Source organism: Ursus americanus, chromosome 3, assembly GCF_024610735.1.
Source record: "Ursus americanus isolate L20-20 chromosome 3, mUrsAme1.1.p, whole genome shotgun sequence".
Classification (NCBI taxonomy): domain Eukaryota; kingdom Metazoa; phylum Chordata; class Mammalia; order Carnivora; family Ursidae; genus Ursus; species Ursus americanus.
This window is the reverse complement of record NC_142129.1, coordinates 70,945,544-70,969,367: the sequence shown is the minus strand read 5'-3', so window position 1 is coordinate 70,969,367 and position 23,824 is coordinate 70,945,544. Positions and strand designations below refer to the sequence as shown.

The following is a 23,824-nucleotide window of genomic DNA, read 5'->3' as shown; positions in this document are numbered from 1 at the left end:
AGAATGGACAAACAAATTATAGTATAGCCATACAGAGGAACACTATTCAGAAACAAATGGGAAAAAAACTATTGATACACATAACACATAAGAATCTCTATGTAAAAGAAGTCAAACAAAAGAGGACATAGTGTATGATTTTGTTTATATAAAATTCTAAAAAAAGCAAACTTGTAACCAAAATGAGATCAGTGTTTGCCTGGGGATAGAAAGAGGGGGATGAAAGGAGAGATTACCAAGTGACACAAAGAAACTTTTTGGGATGGTGAATATGTTTATCATCTTGACTGTGGCAAGAGTTTCACAAGTATATGCCAAAACTTACCAAAGTGTAAATTTAAATAGGTGAAGTTTATTACATATCAATTATGCCTCAATTACACATTTTTTAAAATGCCATCTTTCACTCTCAAAGGTATTTCAGCTCAAATGTTGGTAATATTCTTTCTTAATCTGGGTGCTGATTTCATAGGTTTTTAAGTAGGGTATTGGTTTCATAGATTTATTCAGTTTGTGAAAATCCCCTTACAATATGTGTACTTTTCTACATTTATGTTATATTTCAATCAAAACACCACCCCCTGCAAAAAATAAGCCTGAAAGATTCCCCGAGGGAAACGCACAGAAAATGTTCCAGTTGAACTGGAAATTAAAGGATGACCCTATCCTTTGTATTTTTATTTTTATAATTCTAGAGAAAAGAAAACTAAGACTTACAAACATCTTGCAAAAAGCCATAAAAATAGTAAATATTTCCATGGGGACTCAGCTAGTTGTTTCTTTCCTGAAAAATCTATGTTCTTTCCTGTGCTTTTCAGGCCAGTGAAAGAACTGGTCTCTCTTTAATGAAGGATTATTATGTTAACAAACAATCATCTTATTTATGATCACCTCTCATATGTTTATGTCATAATACATGATCATTCACATTAGATTCATTCAGAGCCAAAGGATAATATTCATTTCAATATTCCAGCAAGATTTGGGGCACAAAGCAACTGACTCTTATCTATTAGTTCAGTGGTACCAATATGGTCTTTGGGGCAAGAAGCTGTAATAGAAAAGGATTTTAAGAAAACAAAAGACCTCCCACTAGTGGAGAATATAATACTGGAGATAGAGTGAAATGACCAGTGGAAAGTAGTAATATACTTATCAGCATTTTGAGATACAGTGAACTTAAGAAGAAAAACTCCATGCATTGATATGGATTTTTATGTATTTTGGTGCCAGCAACTCAGTGGAAATCTTTTCTCTGTGGAAGATTTTTTTTTTATTACCAGGGTAAAAAGAAACAAATAAATTTTTGATATTAAGTAGCAATTTGTATAGAAATTGATTAATATTATAAAATAATAAACTGACTTTTAAGTAATATGGCTTATAGCATTTTAATAAACACTCCTTAAAGATTAAGTTATATTAATATGATGCTTTGCATACAGTAGGCCATCAAAGTGGCATAGACTAATTTAGATTCATAGCTAGTTTAGGGGAAGCAGAGAGGGAGAAGGTAGTAAGGCAGATAGGGAAGAAGGGAAAAATAAGCATAGTAGAGCAAGAAACAGCAGAGAAATGTTCTGTTGGTTTCTAAAATAAATCATTTTTAGTGATCTTCAGCTGTTACTTGAGGCTCTTAGCTACTTCCAGAGTGTAGACGATTCTATGGGTTGCCTATTCAATATCTACATATTGAATCTACTTTATATACATATATTAAAATGACCCTGATTTTGTTCAAATAGCTGTCCTCCATGTGGCCATCTACTCAGAGTCTGGTCCCATTCCCAGCCCCAGAGGGTAAATCCTAATTAGTCTAGGACATTCTTATTTTCCTTGCCAGTAATTGTTTTGGAAAGGACACATGACCCAATTCTGACCAATCAGAAATGAGAAATCTGGGGAAGTTTCTAGGAAAGGATTTCTCACTCTTAGATAGGACACAAAAAAGATGCACCTTCCTCTTCTTTATTTGGGCAATATTATATCTAAATATGATTCCCAGAGCTGCTTCCACTTCTTTCCTATCATGAGAAACAAGTTTAGAAAAGTTGATACCTAGAGAAGAGCAAAACTGAAAATTGGAAAGAAACTAGGCCCTCGATGATGTCATTGAGCCACTAAATTATCCAGCCCTGGGGTTGCTACTAACCAGCCAAATGATCTTGAGGATTGATCTGGGCCTCAGTTTCCTCAATTATAAAAGGAGGAAGATGAACTTTTGACTTGATCCAACTGGGACCTTCAGCTCCATTATCATCCCATGGTTCTCGCAACTCATAAACCATTTCACTGAAGTTACTGAACTCTTCTGGCTGGTGAAAACATATAACCCAGGGAATGCAAACAACAGTAAACTCGAACATGATTTTTTCAGGGTAATTTCTAGGAACACGAGTTTTAAAAGTTGCCTAGGGCCAAGCAATTAAAAGATTTCCAGGCACTTCAAATATTAAAAGCTGGTACGTGCTCAGTGTTGACATAATGGAAGAAATACTTGGTAAGAAGCTCAAGTAAGTGCTGAGCAGCAGAACCTAGACTGGAACTCCCAACATTCCTGTTGTTACATTGATCACAATATAAAAAAAGTGTTGGGCTTAGCCAGGCAATCTCACCTCACCCATTTTTCTTTGGGCCATTAGACCTCCGTATTAAGGTATTTTGTAACTTGGTGACTTTCACGCTACTCTGACTTTACAGTTTTGAAATTTCAGCTTAGATGAGATGAAATGGAATTGTCTTTTGCACCAGGAGGTCACAAGGACTATTCTGTCTCTTTTGCTTTCTGTGGTGTAGCTGCTACTACCTGTTAACTAATATCCAATGTTTCAAAGCCATTTTCTCTTGGTCTAGGTGTGTTCATGTTTCAGAATTGCCTGACCTTTCAAGAATTTACTGTTATTATTTTCAAGGCAAAAAAATTAAAAAAAGGAAAAGAAAAGAAAGAAGGATTTTACATCCAATGGAGTTTTAAGCTAAATGAAATGCAAGGCCTATCCCACTCTTGGGAATCCCTGAGAAATAAACATTTTCCCCAATGGAATTTTTTTCTATTTTCAAGAATAACTATGAGTGTTTCCAAGTTATGGATAGAAATGGAAGTTTTTAAGTCTTAATCCATCTAAAGCCTGCCTTATGTGTAGGCAAAGAAGTGGTGATTTTCAGATGTCTTGGGATGTTCCTATTAGTCCAGCATCTGCGCTTGAAATGCCTGCATAAGGCAGTTAACCTGTAAAGTACAAGGTACTATGCTTTTATTTTATGCAAAAGTTAAAGTGCTATAGCCAGACAATTAAGCCAATAGAAATGTAGACATCACCTTAGAAAGCTTGGACGAAGAAAGCAAGTGATAGAGCTAGTGGTGGGAAGGGGCAGGTAGTAAATCCTGCAATTTGTGGCTTAAATTAAATTGTATCTTAGTTCCCTATCTATATAATGATAGTACATTGAATGCTTTTGACTATTAATAAAAGCTACCTGTTTATAAAGGACTTAAAATGTTATGAATTATTACAGAGCAAATATAAACTTGGGAATCTTAAAACTAATGATATTCTCACCGAATACTTTTAAAAAAGTGTTCAAAGTCTCTTTTGGTCATAATAGTTCTAACATTGCAAATAGCCCTGTCAAAACCCCAGCTTTTCTCTGACAAGAGTCTTCTTTGGAAGTAATGTTAGGCAAAGCATTTTCATCCCCCTGCCTCATTTCCTCTCCTTTGTCTTTTCCAAGGATGCCCTCTATCACAGGCATAATTCCACCCATAATTCTGTTTAGTCATAAATTCCACAGGCTCTCTGCAAGCTTTTCAGAGTTAGCTCATCACACCAGACCTGAATCCCTGAGCTGTTCCCTCAGACATCTATCTTCAACAGGCCTGGAGTCTCTGCTGTGCCTTGGATGCCTGGGCTCTCCTGAACTAGAACGAATGTTCTTTCTCCTCTCCCCCTTCCCCTGGTTGGCTTGTCCATGGATACAGCGTCTGCCTTAGTCGCCCTGTTTGCCTTCTCATCTTCCTTAGCTATGAGTAATGCCTCTCTTACAGGTCCTGCCAGGCCATCCTACAGAGCAAGTCATCAATACTTAGAACTGAGCACCAGACATTATTTTCCAGTATTATGGCTGGCCTCCTGGCTTAAACACTATTCCTCCTCCTTTCACAAACAGTCCCAACTTTTGCTTGATCCACCTTTCCCCCATTTTAGTCAAATAGATAGGGTAGGCCTCTGTTATAAGCCCTAGAAGATGAAGTTTGGGACCCAAGAAAGCCTATTCCCACAGTGATTGATTCAGAGGTGGGAATGTGACCTAAAATGACCCAAGCAGAGAAAATGATAGGACTTCCCCTAGAAGTTTTAGGACAGTTGCCTTTTCTTCTTTGGTTAAATTTAAACCTGGAAGGTTATAACTGAAGCAAGTTTGACCTTAATATTTGCAGGTCACAGAACAATAGAACAAATAGAGTTCTATGTTCTAGACATAGAAACATATGCCTAAATATGTAAAAATTATAAAATAAACACAACGTTAAGTACGAATTGTTCTTTTCTCCTATCTGGATGAATATATTTTCATAATGATCTGTAAGTTCAGGTTCAAATTCTCAGATCTAGATTTCTAATTTGGAACATGAAAAGGTCACACATAGTTTGGCTCATCTCCTCTTCTCACTCCTGCCTTAATTCTGTACCACAAGAAGACTAATAAACCATGTATGAATACCTCAGGCTGTTTATTCGAACTCTATACACATCTTCTGCAAACAACTAACTCTTGGACCTAAAGGTAGGCAAACTGGCAATTTAGTTCACCCTTAGGTGGACACTCAAGGAAGAGGCCTACATAGGGCTGAGAATTAGCTTGGAAATTTTTGGCAGAGAATTCTTGGGTCTGTGGTACCCGGAATATAATCTAGAGGGATATGAGAAGATTCTAGGAGAGTACATGCCTTTGACTCCAGAGCTCTTTGCAGCATGAGGAGGGGGCATGGCTGGAGGAGAGCCAGAGAAGAGCTCTCTATAGTGCAAAGTCCAGGGGAGGGGATCCTTTTGCCTGGATCTAAGGGTAGCACTTAAATGCAGGAAACTATCTTACAATCATGAGGGTAGGACCTAGCTTAGAATAAATCTAACATAACAGAGAGGAATGAGCCAAACCAAGAGATGGAGGTAACTGGGTTATGGTTATATCACATGAGACTCCATATAAGCCACACCTGAAGCCAGCCTATCCTGGGACTATCCATTTTATGAGCTGATTCATTTGTGTGTGGGTTTTTTTTTTTTTTTTTTTTTTGCTTAAGCCAATTTGGGGTGAGATTTCTGTCACTTGCCAACTGAAAGAATCATGTCTGATAGGCTTCTTAATGGTGGTGTGTGAATGACTCATGTCTGGGCTGCTCTGCTTCCTAAGACTCTGGGGTTAACCTTGATCTAACCAATCTCTGCAAATGAGGGAGTTCCCCTACCTCCTCCCATATACCCTTGTGGGGAGGGGGTTCCATGGCCAATGTCTTGACAGTCTCTTCTTTGTCAGGCCTATTTGCCTAGGGACCAGCCTGCCTCATACCTACATTCTCCTAGTTTGTAAATGGAAGGAGCTTTCAACTGCCAAACAATAATCCACTCGTTAAAGTATTGCTAAATTTATAACACCCAACAGTTGAGCCAACTGAAAATAGGCTTCAATGTGATAAACCACACAAAAAAAGACTGAAACAACCTAATGAACACTATAGTCTTAAAAGCATCATTTCTTCATTATCAGCATCCTCAGTAAGGACAGTCCGAACATGTAGAAAGGAAATAAATTCCCCCAATTTGAAAACTGGTCCTTCTGTTTACTGACAGGTTGCATTCATAGTTTAAGAAGATGTGTATTTGTGTACAAAGTTTTGTTTCCTAGTTCACATCTCTGGATGTTAGCCCCAGTTAATAAAAGCTCAGCTCAGAATTCCAGCCCCCTAGCAGAGACTCTAAACCCTAGAAATTGACTTCTTGAGGTCATATAGAACACTACCTGATAACGAATGAATGAATGAAAATACTTTATCAATTTCAATTGATACATTACTATTTTCCCTATGAAATCATGCCCCAGTGAAGTGTGTAATTTTTTTAACCAAGAAAAATATTGAGGATGGGGTCATACATGTATATTTTTAAAAATGAATATCACAACATAAACTTTTCAGGGCATTAACCCAACTACAAGGAATCCCTAGTTATTTAAGAAACAATGTCCCCTGCTCCCATAGATGGAGGGTATGTCTGCTCTATTCATACACATGCCTCATCACCACTGCATTCACCTTTGGCCATAGAGAAGAAGGGGATGGGAGCAGGAATAAAGTTGATGAGCAAAGAAACAAAGATGACAGACCAAGATGAGAGACCACAAAGAGACTTGCATACACAAAGCAAGAGTGATGGCCAAGGATCTTGATAGATTTCAGTTCCTGGTTCTACTCTCATCTGAGGTCCACCTTCAATTCCTGCCTATTAGCTCTGAGAAATTCCCCATAGACTTCCAAGAAAATGTCTTTTTTTCCCCGTCTTTAGGCTAGGTCTAGTAGGTTTTTGCTATTTCAAATGGAAATTCTTAACAAACATATGCTTTATAAAAGTTTGTCTTCTGGGGCACCTGGGTGGCACAGTCGTTAAGCATCTGCCTTCGACTCAGAGCATGATCCCGGCGTTATGGGATCAAGCCCCACGTCAGGCTCCTCTGCTATGAGCCTGCTTCTTCCTCTCCCACTCCCCCTGCTTGTGTTCCCTCTCTCGCTGGCTGTCTCTCTGTCAAATAAATAAATAAAATCTTAAAAAAAAAATTTTGTCTTCTAATTTGTGTACAGTCATGGATTTTCAGCTCATTAAACTTTAAAGAAAATCTCAAGAGTGACTTGTTTTGGTCTGAGCATATCCCGAAATTCTGCAATTATTCTCACTTACACAAGAATTTGCTCTTGAGTAGAAAGAACAAGGAAGTCCTATTTAAAGCAGTCATTTTTACTGTGGATAATGTGAGTAGTGTAGTTTGCAATGTTCATGGAATTTTAAAATAAAGATCTTTCCCCTGAATTTCTTAGCAATAATGAGATCTCTAATCAATTGCTAAAAGTCCATAGTGACTCAAATCATCAGCAAACTTGAGGATATTGACTTTCACTTCTTGGTTTTAATGGTCTCTACACACTCTATATTTCAGTGATTCTAGCACACAATGAAGTGAGTAAAAGAAAAGAACTTTTCTATCTGCTCTTTTTTTTTCTAACCTTGATTTATTCCCCACACCTTCTTTTATTTAAAGTAAAAAACAAAAACAAACTTCTATAAAAACCCTCTTATCATTTAAACATTTGTATTAGTTTGCTAGGGGCTCCATAACAAAATACCACAGACTGGGTGGCTTAAACAAGAGGAGTTTAAGTAAACTCAGTTTACTCACAGTTCTGGAGGCTAGAAGTCCAAAATCGAGGTGTTGGCAGGGTTGGTTTCTCCTGAGGCCTCTCTCTTTGGCTTATAGATGGCTGTGTTTCTCCCTGTGTCTCCACATGGTCTTTGCTCTGTGCCTGTGTCCGAATCTCCTTTTCTTATAGGGACACCAGTCATATTGGATGAGGGCCAGCCTAATGACCTCGTTTAACCTTAATCATCTCTTTAAAATACTCTGTCTCCAAATACAGTCATGTTCCAAGGTACTTGAGGCTTAGGACGTCAACATCCTAATTTGGGGTGTGGGTGGGAGGACAATGCAGCCCATAACAACACTTAATCAATATTTTTTTGAGTACCTAATATGAACTATTTTAAGGAATTCCTCTCCCATGTTAGAGTTCCAAGGTGAGCAGCCCAGGCCATGTGGATGGCTGTGCTCCCCTACCACTGGCTTTCTCTCTGCACACGTGGCTCCTCTGGTTCTCACCAGCACCTCCCCATCACAGCCAGCAGGAGGGAGGAAAGGGAAATGCACACTCCTCTAAGGGCATGACCTGGAAGTTATACTTATTATTTCTGGTCAAAAGGCAGTCATAAATCCACTGGTGGCTTCAAGGAAGGCTGAAAAAAATGTCCATATCCAAGTAGTAGTGGGCCTAGCTAGAACACAATTCCCCACAAAGAGCAAATGGATATTAGGGGACAACTAATGGGGAGAGAGGCCATAAACAGGCAAAGACTTTATGTAATGTAGTGAGTGAGAAAGGGGCACTGGGTACAGAAGCAGCCAAGGCTGGCATAAGAAAGAGATGGAAAAAGACAGAGATGCACAGAAAGGTATAAACTAGAGACCAAAGACCAGAGAGAGGGCAAATGAGAAGGAAGTTGCCTGGGTTTCCAGAGCTTTTTAGATCCCAGTTCTAACCCTTCGTGGGGGTACTCTCTTAGTCCTTATTTTTTAATTCTAAGTTGATTATAAATTCAAGTTTTAGTTTCTTTTCAGAGTGACTTTTCTATTAATAATGCCCACTTAACCTGCCAGACAAGTGCTTGCTTCCAACCAACAATTGAGAAGACTAGGTCTTATTACTCATTCTAACTGGAAAGTAATTGCCGTAATAACAAGTACGAAAAAAGCTTCACAGTTGTTTGATAATATACATTGATATTTTAACCATGTAACCACAAAAGAAGGCATATATTTTTTTTAAAAAAAGAAGAAAGGTATAAAAGAGGCTGAAAGTTATTGGCAGGGCTTGCTAACCCTGTTAAACCCTTCTATTTTTTTAAGTAAAATGTCCTTTTAAAGAAATAGTCCTCAGGGGCACCTGAGTGGCTCAGTCGGTTAAGCACCTGCCTTCAGCTCGGGTCATGATCCTGGAGTCCTGGGATCGAGCCCCGAGTTGGGCTCTCTACTCAGTGGGGAGTCTGCTTCTCCCTCTCCCTCTGACCATACCCCCTGCTAGTGCTCTTTCTCTCTCAAATAAATAAATATCTTTAAAAAAAATAAAAAATAAAGTAGTCCTTTTAGAAAAGGTGCCACAAGAAATAGAAATTGTCACCACAGAATTGTAGTTTTTTAGCAATAAGGTTTTTTTTTATGGTATGATAAATGCATGCAAAATATTTCAATCAAAAATTTTGATCTAATAGTGGTTATTGAAAGCTACAAACTCAGATGATCATATAAAAGTTTGAAAGGGAAATTGATGTACTTTATTTCCTAAATAGGTTTCTAAATAGTAGTCCATAAGTATTTCTGGGTAAAAATAAATCTGAGATTCCAAAATTTGTTTACTCTGTAATCAATGTCAGTGAAAATGCACCTGAGACAGCTAGATTTTGCTCATGGGTCCTTGGACGTTGGCCACCCAACTTTCATACCCCCTTCTTAGCAGCACCCAGTTTCCTCTGAGAAATTACTTCTTCTGCTTTGAAAATGCTCCTGGTATACTTAACTGGTATATTAAGGTCTTTTCCCTGCCACTATGGGTGAGAAAGGGGCCTTTGGATTCTATGACCAGATTGGAGCTGGGGGCCAGCACTTAATGTAAGCTAGGTCAACTGATAGCTAATGCCTGGGCATTTAAGTCTTAAATAGAGTAAAAATGAAACTAACGTTGGTAGGATTTACCTATTCCTGCACTGGCAATTTGCTCATTGAACCTAGGCACAGGCCTCCAAAGATTTGCATAAATTCTATGATTTTTCATATAATTTCATTGTCCTTATATTCAGCAGTTGTTTTCTATCTGAAGGTTCTGATTCATCTTCTATCTACTGATTTATAAATTGACCACATTGAGCTATGATATCAAAACTAAACACACACACACACACTACCACCACCACCACCATCACCACCAACGACAACCTTACAACCTATGAAAGAATTTAGGCAGGAAGTACCAACAAATGGAAAGATGGATAGAAAGAGAGAAGTGTAAATAAAGTTGTTACAGAGTTTTCTGAAAGTTTTCAAAGATCTTTACAAACATGGTAATTGTCCCCAACAGAAAAAAAAGAGGGGGGAGGAAGTATCAGAGTATCATAGAAAAAATAGTTCAACTTTATCAGTATTCAAAGAGAAATAAAACTAGATACCAACGTTTCCTCATAAAATTGAAAGTGATTTCAAACATCAGTACTTTGAAGAGCTGGTGAGATAAGCATTTTCATAAACTTCTAGTGGATGTATAACTGGCTATAAGTTTTCAGGAAAGCAATGTAGCAATATGCAACAAGAACCACCCAAAATGCTCATAAATTGTGCGAGTCAGGCAGGTAGAACCATTATGAGGGTTACAGAATATGGGATTTATTATATGAATAGAGCTGTTGGTTGTGGGAAAAGTTCAGATGGGGGTTTGAGAATCAGAGAAGGAGTCACTAACCAATACTCAAGCACTGGGGTGAGTGGACGAGGCAGAGTAAATCTGAGAAACATGCAAAAGGGGGTTTGTGGCGATATCTCTGGGAGGCCATTGCCTTTGAGGATCCCCAGTCAGACAGGGTGACTGATCGTGGGCCGCTATCCATTAGCAGGGCCAAGGGACAGGAAGAAAGGCTGGGTGTCGAGGTGCCAGGAGAAGAGTGGGGACAACCAGGAACCTGCCGAGCAGCTCAGTTTCTGACAACAAAGATCTTCAAAGGGTAAGTCACGCTGCTAGCTCACTTCTTCTGCCCACACTTCATATGAGTTCCTCTTTTGGCCAATTCTACCTCTTAGTGTGCAAGGTAGGGAATTCTGGATAATACAGTTTCCAGAGTAACCAAGTTGACAATAGAACAACCTAGCACTCATATCTTTTGATCCTGTGGTCCCATTCTACATTTAGGAATGGATCCTAATGAAGTGGAAAATGTAGCCAAAGATTAAATAAAAATATAAAATGGCTGTCATATTTAAAACAGACAAAATTAGAAATAAGTTAATTTCCAGGACCAGGGGAAAGAGACTAAGGTAAGACACAGACACGACTGGCATGCATTCATTTAAAAATTTATTTCAAATGACCTTTAATGACATGGTTGTGTCCTCATGATATATAATGAAAAAGTAGACACAAAATTGTATCTGCATTAGAATTATGATTTTGGAAACATATGTGATTTGACTTTCTTTTTATATATCCTTATACCCTTCCTTATTCATTCTTCACAAAGCAACCAAAGTCATCTTTTAAAAATGTGGACCAGACCATGTATCTTCCTTGCTTAAAATCCCAGTATGGCTTTCCAATGCACCTGGAACAAAATCCAAACCCTTCCCATAGTCTGCAAAGTCCTTCATGGTCCTGCCTTTGCCTTGATCTCTGATGGCTCTTTGTTTGGCTCATTTAACTCCAATCTCACCGGGCTTTGGACAACTCCTAGGCTAGGCTAACATTCTCCTACCTTGAGGGCTTGGCAATTATTACTTTTGCTTAACATGCCCTTCTCCCAGACCCTGACTGACCCCTTCTCATTACTCAGATCTCAGCTCAAATGTCACCTCTTTTAAGAGGCCTTTCTCTGAGCACCTCATCTACTGTGTCTCCATTCCCCACCCAGCAGTCATTCTCCATCTCGTTACCCTGCTCATTTTTTTCCTTAACTAAAATTATTGTGCTTTTTACTTAGCAGTCTACCTCACTAGAAAGCAGGGCCCACAAAAGCAGGAACATTATCTGTCACATTCATTGTTGTACCCCTGTGACTCTAACAAAGCCACTAATGCTCACCGTGTTTTCACTGGATTAATGGATAAATGGACAAATCAATTTTCTGAGTTTTCTACAGTGAGCATCTTCCCTTTTATTGTAAAGAAAAGCTTTTGGAAAGAATATGTTGCTTGAAGGGCAATCTTGTGTCAGGAGGGAGTTCACCTGTTATATAATTTAAGCTCTCCCAATTGTTATATCTAGTGATTATCCAGGACTATTTTGGCTGTTGTATTCCCTTTAAATGATAGGTAGGAGTCTCCACGCTACAGAAAAAAAAAAAAAAATTATGAATTCAGTGTCAGCAAAAGCACAGGAATTTGTAAAGCCTTCTCCCGGATAAATCATGTCATGTGTAGCAATTAGGTAGCCAAACCTGCTTTACCATGATAACACTAGAACTCCCAGAGATTGTGAACTCAAAGCCCATTTTAGGGCTACAACCGCCTCCCCTCCTAGCTCAGTGTTCAGTGACTCTTAGCACCTCTGTTTTGCCTTACCAGCACCACCCATCCAGCCACAATTCTACTCTGTTCAAGACTCTCAGGGGCGCCTGTGTGGCTCAGTCGTTAAACGTCCGCCTTCAGCTCAGGGCGTGATCCCAGTGTTCTGGGATTGAGCCCTGCATCGGGCTCCCTGCTCCGCTGGGAGCCTGCTTCTTCCTCTCCCACTCGCCCTGCTTGTGTTCCCTTTCTTGCTGGCTGTCTCTCTCTCTGTCAAATAAATAAATAAAATCTTAAAAAAAAAAAAAGACTCTCAGGCCCTCCCGGCTTTGTGTCCTACCCTAACATGACCAAGAAGCCACCCACCCTGAGTGGTTAATCCTAAGCTTCCTTTTCTCTATCCTTCAAACTCTCTTGAGAAAATCTCAACTATAGAGAAATCCAACTGCTTATCTTCTCCGTGTTAGTGTCTTGGCTTTAAGCTGTCTTCAGAGGAACAAAATTTTATCTCCTTTTGCTTTAGATTGCCTTTTTATGTTCCAGTCTTTGGATATCCCTTGTTCACTAGGAACTTAAATACAATGGAAGAGGAGAGGCAAGGCTTTGTGATGTCAAGCTTTGGAGCCCAAACGTTTTCACCTTCCCAATCCAACAACACACACACACACACACACACACGCAAGGGTGGGAGACAGTACTCTGATATGTTCGGTTTTTTTGGAGCCTTCCCTCTACCGCAGTGGCCAAACATCATCCAGGCAGCTGACATATGGTTCACTCACTTGGCTGAGAACCAACAGAAAAGGGTAACACCAGCCAGGTCTCTAGTCTGGGGAAGTGTTTCATTCTTCCTTGGATAGGGCTAAATTTTATGTGTAAGAAATAAAAGCATCCGAGTAGAGCTTTAGTTAGATTTTATCCAGAAGACAGAGTAAACAGATGCACCTATTTCTCAAAAATTCATTTTGGGGGATTTTTCATAAGACAGTCTTTTCCAAAATAATCAATGACAAACTTCTAACACTTTCCGATGGTTGATGGGTTTAACTATCTTTAGCAAGGATGAATTCCACTGAAGGCAGATAAATAGACAACTTTATGACAGGTAACTCTCCAGCCTGGCCTGTTCTGTACTAACTTGACACTGAATTTTGTGGCAAATGAAACTCTGTGTGACAGGTTTCTTTTTTAGACTCTGAAACTGGCAGCTATTTTGTTCAGTTTTATGGTTATATAAATTTTGTTATCTGCCTCAGCAATTTTTCATGCTTTCCATGTCCCCCTAAGAGAAAGTAGGCAATCATCAGAAAGTAGCCATGGAGAACTTCCTCTTGCCTATTACTGAGTGCTGCTGGAGAAAAATCACCATATTACACAGATTGATTTCTCTATAAATTTGTGGATACCCACTTCAGCTGGGCTCACAGCATTCCCTGTCAATCTTCTGTTTCTGAATTCACTTCTTTCTCTTATTCTCAACAGCGACTTTTTCAAACCTCTGTTACCAACAATCCAATTCTTTCTTTATTCTCAGGAAAAGACTGTATGACTTACTTGGCATAGAAAATAAAAGCCATCTGAAACACACTCTCTCCATACTAACTACAGTTATACAAAACTAGTCTAGATCCAACTCTTCCCCCTTTCTTTCTATTACCATAGAAGAGGTCTCCCTCTTCTGCTTAAAGTTCATCACTCTGTGACAGGTGGTCTGTAAGATGGCTCCCAAGCATCCTCACTTATTGATATTCATGCCCTTGTGGTATCCCTGCCCCTCCAAAGAAGGTTGGAAATAGGTGACTTATTCCAACAAATAGAACACAGTGAAAGTAATAGAATGTCACTTCTTGTTAAAAATGTTATAACTTCTGTTTTGGGTATTCTCTAGTTCTCTCTTGCTTTTTCACTTACTGACCCTGAAGGAAGCCAGCTGCTATGTTGTGAGCTGCCCTGTGGAGAAGTTCATGTGCCTAGCAAGGCCTCTGGCTGACAGCCAGCAAGGAATAGAGGCTCTTAGTCCAAAGCCTGTGAGGAAGTGAATGCTCATAATAACCACATGAGCAAGTTTAGAAACAGATCCTCTCCCTTCCCCCCACTGTTGAGTCATCAGATGAGACCACAGTCCAAGCAAGTAGCCTCACAGCAACTCCATAAGAGATCTTGAGCAAGGTATACCCAGTTAAGCTATGCCCTGATTTCTGACCTACAGGAACTGTGAGATAATAAATATTTGCTGTTTTATGCTGCTAAATTTGGAAGTAATTTATTATGTAGCCACAGATACCTAATACAATCTTGATCTATGCTCTGGGTACTTCTCACCTGCTTCTTTTTTCCATATCTTCAAATCTTCCCTCTCTACCCACTCCTTCTAATTAGCAATTACACATGCTAAAATGATTTTTTAAAAAATAAAATCATCAATTCCAATTCCCCTTCCTGGTACAGCTGTATTTCTCCCTTCCTCTTAGGGCCAAATTTCTTCAGTTATCCACATTCATTTTCTTTCCATTCCATTCACCCCCTATTCATTCCACTGCAATGTAGTCTTTAGCCCCATGAATTCCACAGAAACTTCTCTTCCCCATGTCTCCAGCGTATCCAATGCGAATTTTCAGACCTTATTTTGCTTGACATTCAGTCCACCCCATTCCTCTGAAAAATGTTTTCCTTCCTTCCTATCAATTATACCAAACTCCCTGTTTTTCCTCCTATCTTTTGGAATATTCCATTTCAGCCTCTTTTGCAGGCTCCTTCTTAGTCTGCCCTAAAAGCTTGTGCTTTTCGGGGCTCAGCCCCAGATAGTCTGCACTTCTCTGTACACACCATTTGGGCAATCTTGTTTCCTAATGAATCCCAAATTGATATCCCCAGCTCTTTTCTGAGCTCGAAACACATATATCCAATGGCTTTTCTCAGCAAATACAGAACTGAACTTGTCCTTAAGTACTACCTCCAGCCTCCTTTTTTTTTTCTTCTACCCTCGCAGATGATATTACTATTTGGCCATTCTTGCCTAAACTAGAATAGTAGTCAGCTTGACTTCCATCTGTCTGTATATGCAATTGTTATCTTTCTCTTTTCTTAATAGTTTACAATTCTGTCCACTTCTCTCCATTCTTAATGCCACAACCATGGCCAGGACACTATAATTAACTGTTGCCTGGGTAACTGTAGCAGGCTTTTGATTGGTTTCCAATTCATTGTTCTTTCTGCAGTCTAAGGAATTGTTTCAAAATACTTTAAGAATGTCCATTCCCTGCTTAAAATTCTTCAGTGTCTTCCCATTGCCCTAGGATAAAGTCAGTTTTATGTCAGAGCTTATGGGTAGTGTGACCATTTAATTTATCATCCAAATAGGGCACTTTGGAGAGTGAAAGGGGGTACTGTTAATAATCATGAAGGAACAGGTGTGTAAACTGAGAACATCTGGGAGAATGGGATGTAAGTTTATCTTATTTATAAAGCCTTGTAAGATCTGGTCTCCAACAACCTCTGAAACCTATCTCCTGTGCTACCACACACTAGCCATTCTGAGCTTCATTCAGTTCCTCGAACTCACCATAATCTCTCTAACTTATGAGCTTTGGGACATATTGTTCTGTTTGCCTGGGAAACTTCTCAACCCTCCCATTCTTCTGAAAAACTCCTATTCATCATTCTCAATTTAAATGTCCAGAGAGATTTTACCTGACCCCTAGATTCCTCTCCTGTAGGTTCCTAAAGCTCACAGCACACTTCATATCATACCTCTTGCTTCTCTGTATTATTTATAATTACTTACCTGAGGATTATTTCATCCCCAGAGATTCTGACTCAATTGTTCTGGTGAAAGTCCAAGCAATGGTACCTAATAAAATCTCACTGTGTGATTCTAATGTAAAGCCAGGATTGCAAATAGTACTCTAGAGCAGCTCTGTCCAACAGAACTTCTTGCAATGATGGAAATGTCTGCTTTGTCTGTCTTCTTTGTCCAATAGGGTAGCCATTAACCCCATGTAGCTAGTGAGTTTTTGAAATGTGGCTAGTGCTTCTGAAGAACTGAACTTACACTTTTACTTTTATTTAATTCTATACATGTTATTTTTTTTAATTTTTAAAAGATTTTATTTATTTTATTTAGAGAGAGAGAGAGCACGCGTGTGTGCAAGCAGGGGGAGGGGCAGAGGGAGAGAAAGAATCGAAGCAGGCTCCACACCAAAGTGGGGCTTGATCTCACAACCCCAAGATCATGACCTGAGCTGAAATCAAGAGTCAGCCACTTAACTGACTGAACCACCCAGGCACCCCTTAATTGTATACATTTTAAATTTATACTTGTGACTAGTGGATATCAACAGTGCAGCTCTGGAGCAGTGGCCCACAAACTTGCACGTACATCAGAATTACCTGGAGGGCCTGTGAAATCACAAATCTTGGGGCCTCACCTCTAGAATTTCCGATACAGTAATTCTGAAGTGGGGCCTGAGAATCTGCATTCTAGCCCATGAGCCTGAGAATCTGAATTCTAACCAGTTCCCAAATGGTCCTGATGCTGCTAACCTTGGGACCACACTTTGAGAACTACTGCTCTGGTCTTGTTGAAATACAGACTCTAAGGTCCCATCCTAGTACTACCAAATCAGAATCTACATTTTTAAAAAAATCCTCACATTATTTATATGGACATTGAAGCTTTTTTATTGAGGTACAATTGACATACAATATTCTATTACTTTTGGGATGAACATTAGAGAACCATTAAAGCTTTCATTTAGATGGTCTTATGTAAGTCAGACAATTTCATGTTCACCCTGTGAATATGGCTTTTGTGCTATAGAATTATTGTCATAACTTCATGTAACTTTCATCCTTCAAACCGGTTTTTAGAAAAAAAGGGTCAAATCATGTGTGTGGCCCTACTCGTTGCCTCATTAATTAATCCTCCTCTGGGTCTAAATTTCCTTCTTGAAAACGTAGAAACCCTAACAATAAATACACAGTGCTTTACATAAACCAAACACTTGGTATTCTCTCTGGTTTGTTTTCTGCTTGCGAAGTTTTTCAGTCCATTAGTTAGGCTTTTCACAGGTTGCTTTTTTTTTTTTTTTAAGATTTATTTATTTTTTTAAAGAGAGAGAGAGTCTCAAGCAGACTCCATGCTGAATACAGAGCCCAATGTGGGGCTTGATCTCATGACCCTGAAATCACAACCCTGAGATCACAAACTGAGCTGAAACCAAGAATTAACCCCTGTGTTAATTTCCCAAAGCAAGAGCTGGCTACAACTTTACCAAAGACTCGGGGAATCTATGGAATGGAAACACCTGCAGAAAACCAGCCACTGCATACAAGTGCTTCAGGAGTCCACAGCTACATCTTCCCAAGGAATATTCTTAACTTTGACTTTATTCCTTGACATGTCGCTAAAATGTACTTCACCTGCCCCACCCTCAACCCCTGCCTTCTGCTCCATGTTGATGCCTCCTCCAAATTACCACCTAACCAGAACACAAAGAGAAAAATCTAGTTTTCCCCTCTTGTCCTGGTGCAAAGCCTACCCCGCTCGTGGTGTCATTTGCAGTCTCGCTCCTTGGAGTCCTTGAAACTCTCCAATCTAGAAGAGATTTTGGCTTTATCTTTGCATAGTCAAAATCTTCACGGGAGATTTCTAATCACCACTCCCCTCACCCCACAAACTTACTTGCCTTCAGAGGCACTTAGTGAAATGGAAAAATGCTGTAGGGTTTCAAAAATGCTAAAATTCTGGCTGCAGATACAGCACTCTTTCCACATAAAATAGTTTTGTTCATTCACTCAGGTGATAGATCCTGCTGTCAGAAAGTCACATGTGTGATGGCTGTACTTTAAAAAAATATTGGCGGTCATTTGTGCGTGCGTGCTGTACGAGTACAAAGAATGACTCAACATTGAGTCAAATGTCCCTTTTTACTTCTCATTTTCCTTTTTCAGTATCTTTGAAAAGTTTCCTGCTTCTTGACATAATTTCAGTGAAATTAAACTTGAACAAAGTCTTTTCATCAGGCAGTGAGGGAACAAACAGATATTCAGTGGGGGAAAGATGAAGCTCAGCTTATGCCTCACACCATACACAAAAATTAATTCAAGATGGATTATAAACCTACACATAAAATGGACAACTATAAAGTTTCTAGAAGAAATCATAGGAAAATATCATTGCAATCTTGGGTAGGCAAAGATTTCCCAAGGAAAGCACAGAAAGCACTAACCGCAAAAAAGAAAAGAAGAATTGGTAAATCAGAGTTCATGAAAGTTAAACACGTTCAAAAGACACTGTTGGAGAGAATAAACAGACAAGCCACAGACTGGGAGAATATGTTTGCAACACATACATCTGACCAAACACTTGCACCCGAAATATATAAAGAATATCTACAACTTAATAATAACTTTAAAAAACCCCAATTTTTTTAATAATAATTTTTTATTATGTTATGTTAGTCACCATACAGTACATCCCAAGTTCTTGTTGTAAAATTCCATGATTCATTACTTGCGTATAACACCCAGTACACCATGCAATACGTGCCCTCCTTACTACCCATCACCAGCCTATCTGGGAAACAAACGGAGGGCTTTAGAGGAAAGCAGGGTGGGGGATTGGGATAGGCCCGTGATGGGTATTAAAAAACGCCAATCTTAAAGATAGGCCAAAAGATTTGAACAAACACTTCATAAAAAATATATATAAATGGCCAGTAGACACTGGAAAGATGCTGGACATCATGTTCCATACAATTTTAAAGCACAATGAGATACTACACACCCACTAGCTAGAATGGCTAAAAGTAAAGAGAAGAAAAACTCTAAACTCTCGTATATTGCTAGCGGGAGTATAAAATGATGTAACCACTCTGGAAAATCGTTTGGCAGTTGCTTATAAAGTTAAATATACTCTTACCATACATCCAGCAATCCCATTTCTAAATATACACCCCAGTGAAATGAAAGGATGACTGCCCAGACACGTATATGCAAATGTTCATAGCAGCTTTGTTCCTGGTAGTGCTAGATTGGAACCACCACAGTTATCCATAAACAGGAGAATGGGTAAACAAAGTGGGATATAATCATAGAGTAGAATACAACTGAGTGATAAAACTAACAATTGATGCAACAGCAAGGATCAATCTCCCAGCGTTATGCCTTAGTAAAAGAAGTCAGACTCAAAAGAGTACACACTGTATGATTTCACTTACATGAAGTTCAAGGACAGGTAAAAATAATCTATGGTTACAGAAATTGGAAGAGTAGTTGCTTGGGGGTGGAGGGGTGGGAATGACCGGGAATGGGCTGAGAGAACTTTCTGCAATGATAGAACATTCTATCTCTTGTGTGAGTTTTGTCTCACACAATTCTGCCAATGGTCAACTACTCAATGGTGGTGATGGATAGCAGTTTATATGTGTTGTCTAGTCAGGTAAAACTATGTTGCTATGAATTGTCTGAATTTTGCTAAGCATTGCTGCAGATTTATTTTAACTAAGGTGTTCAACTATAACATACTGTAAATTTGTTTTAGAAAATTACAGGTTTTTGGGGTGCCTGGGTGGCTCAGTCTGTTAGGTGTATGCCTTCGCTTGGGTCATGATCCCAGGGTCCTGGGATCAAGTCCTGCATCGGGATCCCTGCTGTGGGGAGTCTGTTTGTCCCTCTCCCTCTGCCCTTCTCCTGCTCTCTCTCTCTCTCTCTCTCTCTCTCTCTCTCAAATACATAAAATCTAGAAAGAAAGAAAGAAAGAAAGAAAGAAAGAAAGAAAGAAAGAAAGAAAGAGAGAAAGAAAGATAGATGATGGGTTTTCAACTCACTCTCTTCAATGCTTTTCACAATGTGTGACCCCCTTATGTGTTTTATTTATCTTTATCTTCCGATATGAAATGTCTTCAACATGTTGTCCCTTGCTACCAAAATCCCCCCCAGTGCATCACAACCCAGTTCAAGTGCCATTTCCTCTGTGAAGCTGTTATTCCTCCTGCAGCTAACATAGCTCTCAGTTCTTTCCTAAGCTAGGGAAGCATTTTCTCTCTAGTACTAATTCCCACGATGATGAAACAGCTTAAAATATACCTGGAGCTTTGTTTCTGGAATGACCTCCTTTTCTAGAATGTAGGCCACACAGGTTTAGCCACACAGAAGGTACTCAAGTGCCTAAATAAATACATGAACTAAAAAAAAGTTTAATCTCATATAATGTGGATTTCCTTCCGCTGAACTCAGAGTATACACATAAGAAGATAAATAATTTAAACGTGTCCAAATAGATCTTGCCTTAACTAAAAAGAATAATTATAGGAAAATTTGAATGATACTTTAACTTTTAAACTCTTATGGTAAAAAATATATTGTTTTCATAACCAAGGTTATTTTATACATTACAATCATTATACTAGAGAAAGTTCAACAAAATAAAACAAAAGTGATTGAGAATTTCCTCCTTACTATCAAAAGAGAAGAGACTGGTTTGATTAGAAGTATCTCTTTTCAATAAGCATGTCCTGCTTATCTTTGGTAAGAAGTTAAAAGATAGCTCTATATTTCAGATTATTTGGGGCAGTGACAAACATTTAGCTTATTCATTAATGAGAATGTTTTATACTTTCATTGCAGAAGTTAGTTGTATTATGTGATGTGAGAGCTTTTAATATGTATGAGGGACTGTTGTGAAATAAATGTATTTTTGGTTTTCAGTGGTTACATTCTGTACTTGATGACTGAGGTTCATATCAGTCAGTCCTGTATTATAATAACAATAACAGAAATATTGCTAATAAGTGATGATTCATTACACTGGATGTACAAACTCGGCTTCATGAATTTGCTAATTGTTTTTCCCTGTTCTGGACAGTAGCCAGTCTCCATTCTTATCACATGAATATTTCAAAGGCCCTGCCAAATAAGTTCATAAAGAAAGTAGGAATTAATATAGTAGTAAACAAAGTACAGTAACACAAATATTCTACACATCAGATACTAAGGTAAAGCTAGTGACTAAATTGAAAACCACCAGAGGGCAGCTTAAGACAAAAGTGATGGATACTTTAAAGAGTATGGTAATATTTTTAAAGTAATTCCAGTAAGTTAAATACGATAGATACAGAGGAGAGAAAGTAACAAAAGACACATTTAATAAAATATTTTAAATTTTCAATTATAATAGATGTTTATGAATTTAGCATATTTGTATATTCTATATTCCGTGTACTTTTTAGTTGATCTTCAAATATGAATGTGAATTAAAATCCCCTTCCCCCATTTCTTTGGCAGCAGCTAAATTGGCTAGGAGGTCAGGCCACTTGGCCAATATTAAAATTTTTTAAATGTGATCTTAGGTTTTCCTCCCCATGGTAGATGCTTTTCCTAAGAAAGAAGTCATTGACACCACTAATATGTTTCTTTCTAATTTAATGGAATCAATGATGAAAATTAAGATGATGATGATTCTCTTTTAAGTACTTTTCATAATTTTAAATAATTGATGTATGCAGCTGTTTGCTTTTTGTCTCTACCTCTTGTTTGAATACTTCATCAGGTCAAGGACATGTACTTTAAGGACCTTGCCAAATACAGTGGCTAGGAAGTTGGCTTTCAATAATTATTTGTTGTTTCAATTAGGTAATTAACTGTAAATTCTTGAGGGACTAACATTTCTGGAGACTATTCCATGTTTTCATGTAGTCAACAGTAATACCTCTGTCTACCCATCCACACACCTATTCATTCATCCATCCATCCATCCATCCATCCATCCATCCATCCATCCATCTATCCATCCATCCACACAGACATCTAACCCTCAAAGAGAATCTTCAGAAAGGATTCCGTTCTCTTTGGTAATTGAAAAAGAAACCTTCTCAGTGAAGAATTCCCAGTTCAAAGATCTTCCTTCTAGAATAAAATAAAATTGCTTGAGGAATCTTTACAATAATGGCAGCCTCATTTTTAAAAGACTGACAGCTTTCCTTCTTGTTGGCCAGTTCCATGGTGAGAGTGCACATGGGCTCATTATGCTGTTTCCCTCCCTAAAGCTCTGGTTGCTGGTTAAGAACTACCTTTTGACAAAGTAAAAGATGAAGCCTTTCCTTTTTTTACAGGATTTATGTTATTTATCTTGTAATGTGTCAGAGTTTCTGAAGAAAATTCATTGTCACTCTTGTGGCTTCTTAATAATAAAATATGAATCTTAGGACTCTGCCCTGGACCATGATCTCTTCTCACTTCTAAGCCCCACAACCTTAACCATCGTCTCTATGCCTATGCCTTACAAATTTGTACATTAAGCCCTGGCTGTTTCCCAAAACTTCAGACTTTTGTATCTACCTGGATGATCCACAGCCACTTTCTACCTGTAGTGAGGAGGAAAGGAAAGGGAAGAAAAGGGAAGGAAATGGAGAAGAGGGGAGAGGGTATAGAGAGATTGGGTATTTTTGTAGAGTTTACTTTCTACCTCTCCTCCTCCTTAAAAACTGTGAAAAGGATAGAGACTTCTAGAAATTTTTGGCATCCATCAACAGCAGAGGCTTTTCTTCCTTCCATCTAGATATCTGGGAGGAAGATGCCATTCAGAGAGCCCAGAGACAGCATGAGGCAGCCAAGGTAGAGTAAACTGTCAGGGTCTTGTTTTTAGCCAAAAAGAGAGGCTGAAGAAGATACCCACCCTCCCCCGCAAGTTCTTCAAAACCTACATGAGGCCGAGAGAAGATACAAATTTCCATATCCTGAGGCTTGGGGATGCTAAGGATTGAGCCAGTGGTCTGCCAGAAGTCACTGTAAAGGGATCACCTAGAACTGGGGGCTAGGTGGTAGAAGGACATCAACCTCCCCAAGAGGGCTTAAGGGAGGCAAGTCAAGGGCATGATGGAGTGGTGGAGTAGGGAAGGAGGGCCAGGGATTGGGGAAGAGAAAGGACAATCACAGGTCCTTAACAGTGTTTGCCCAGAGAGGAGACCATAAGTCCCACTGTCCAGGTACTCAAAAAGAACCTGCAGTGAGAGTGGGACAACAAGACACCCCTCACCTGTGGTCAGTGGGAGCCAGCATCCTGCCCCAATGCCATTACATTCTGAAAACTGCCCCATCCTCCAGAGATCCTGAGAAGGGAGGGAATGGAAGAAATCTTGAGAAATGTGGACAAGAGTTCACACTTTGTAATGATAAAATAGTAAGCCAACTCTGACTGAATATTTGCCAAAAGGCACTCAATTTTATGCTGAAAGTAACTAAGCTCCCTATAATTGGTAAGATTAAGTGTTTTCACTGTCATTGGAAATGGGATCTCACAGCAAGTTGAGCTCAGTCTAAAGTAATAAAGTAATATTTCTATATAATGGAGATGTGATTGAATTTTATAGCACCTACAAAAAACTTATCCCAAGTTCTCTCACTTGCAGAAGAATCGTATATGTTTACTTTTACTATCTTTTCTTTCTTTGCTATGCATAACACTAGATTTTTATAATGTTGGGTTAATATTTAACTGTAACCAGTTCTTTTTTTCACTTAGTCAAGAATTGTGAATGTTTTTTTCAAGTCACCAAATATTTTCCCTTAGCATAATTTTTTTAAAGACTTAGTTTTTTAGGGTAACTTTAGGTTCACAGCAAAATTGCGTGGAGGGGCTTTCCTATAACCTCCTTTCCCCCACACATGCAGAGCCCTGTTATCAACATACTCCCACCAGAGTGGCATATTTGTTACAATTGATGGATATACATTGACAGCTCAT

At 38.8% G+C, this 23,824-nt stretch overlaps 1 protein-coding gene across 2 annotated transcripts in view; it reads left to right on the top strand.

Annotated features, from left to right (window-relative positions):
- The window catches only part of CDK14 (cyclin dependent kinase 14), a 924,301-nt gene that overhangs the window by 87,139 nt on the left and 813,338 nt on the right, over window positions 1–23,824 (top strand). The window contains exon 4 of one of the 2 annotated variants that reach the window (XM_087861096.1): window positions 10,479–10,589. The exons of the other annotated variant lie outside the window; for it this stretch is intronic. The gene's annotated coding sequence lies outside the window, so the exon portion shown is untranslated. The remainder of the gene's footprint in view (window positions 1–10,478; window positions 10,590–23,824) is intronic. 2 annotated transcript variants of the gene reach the window in all.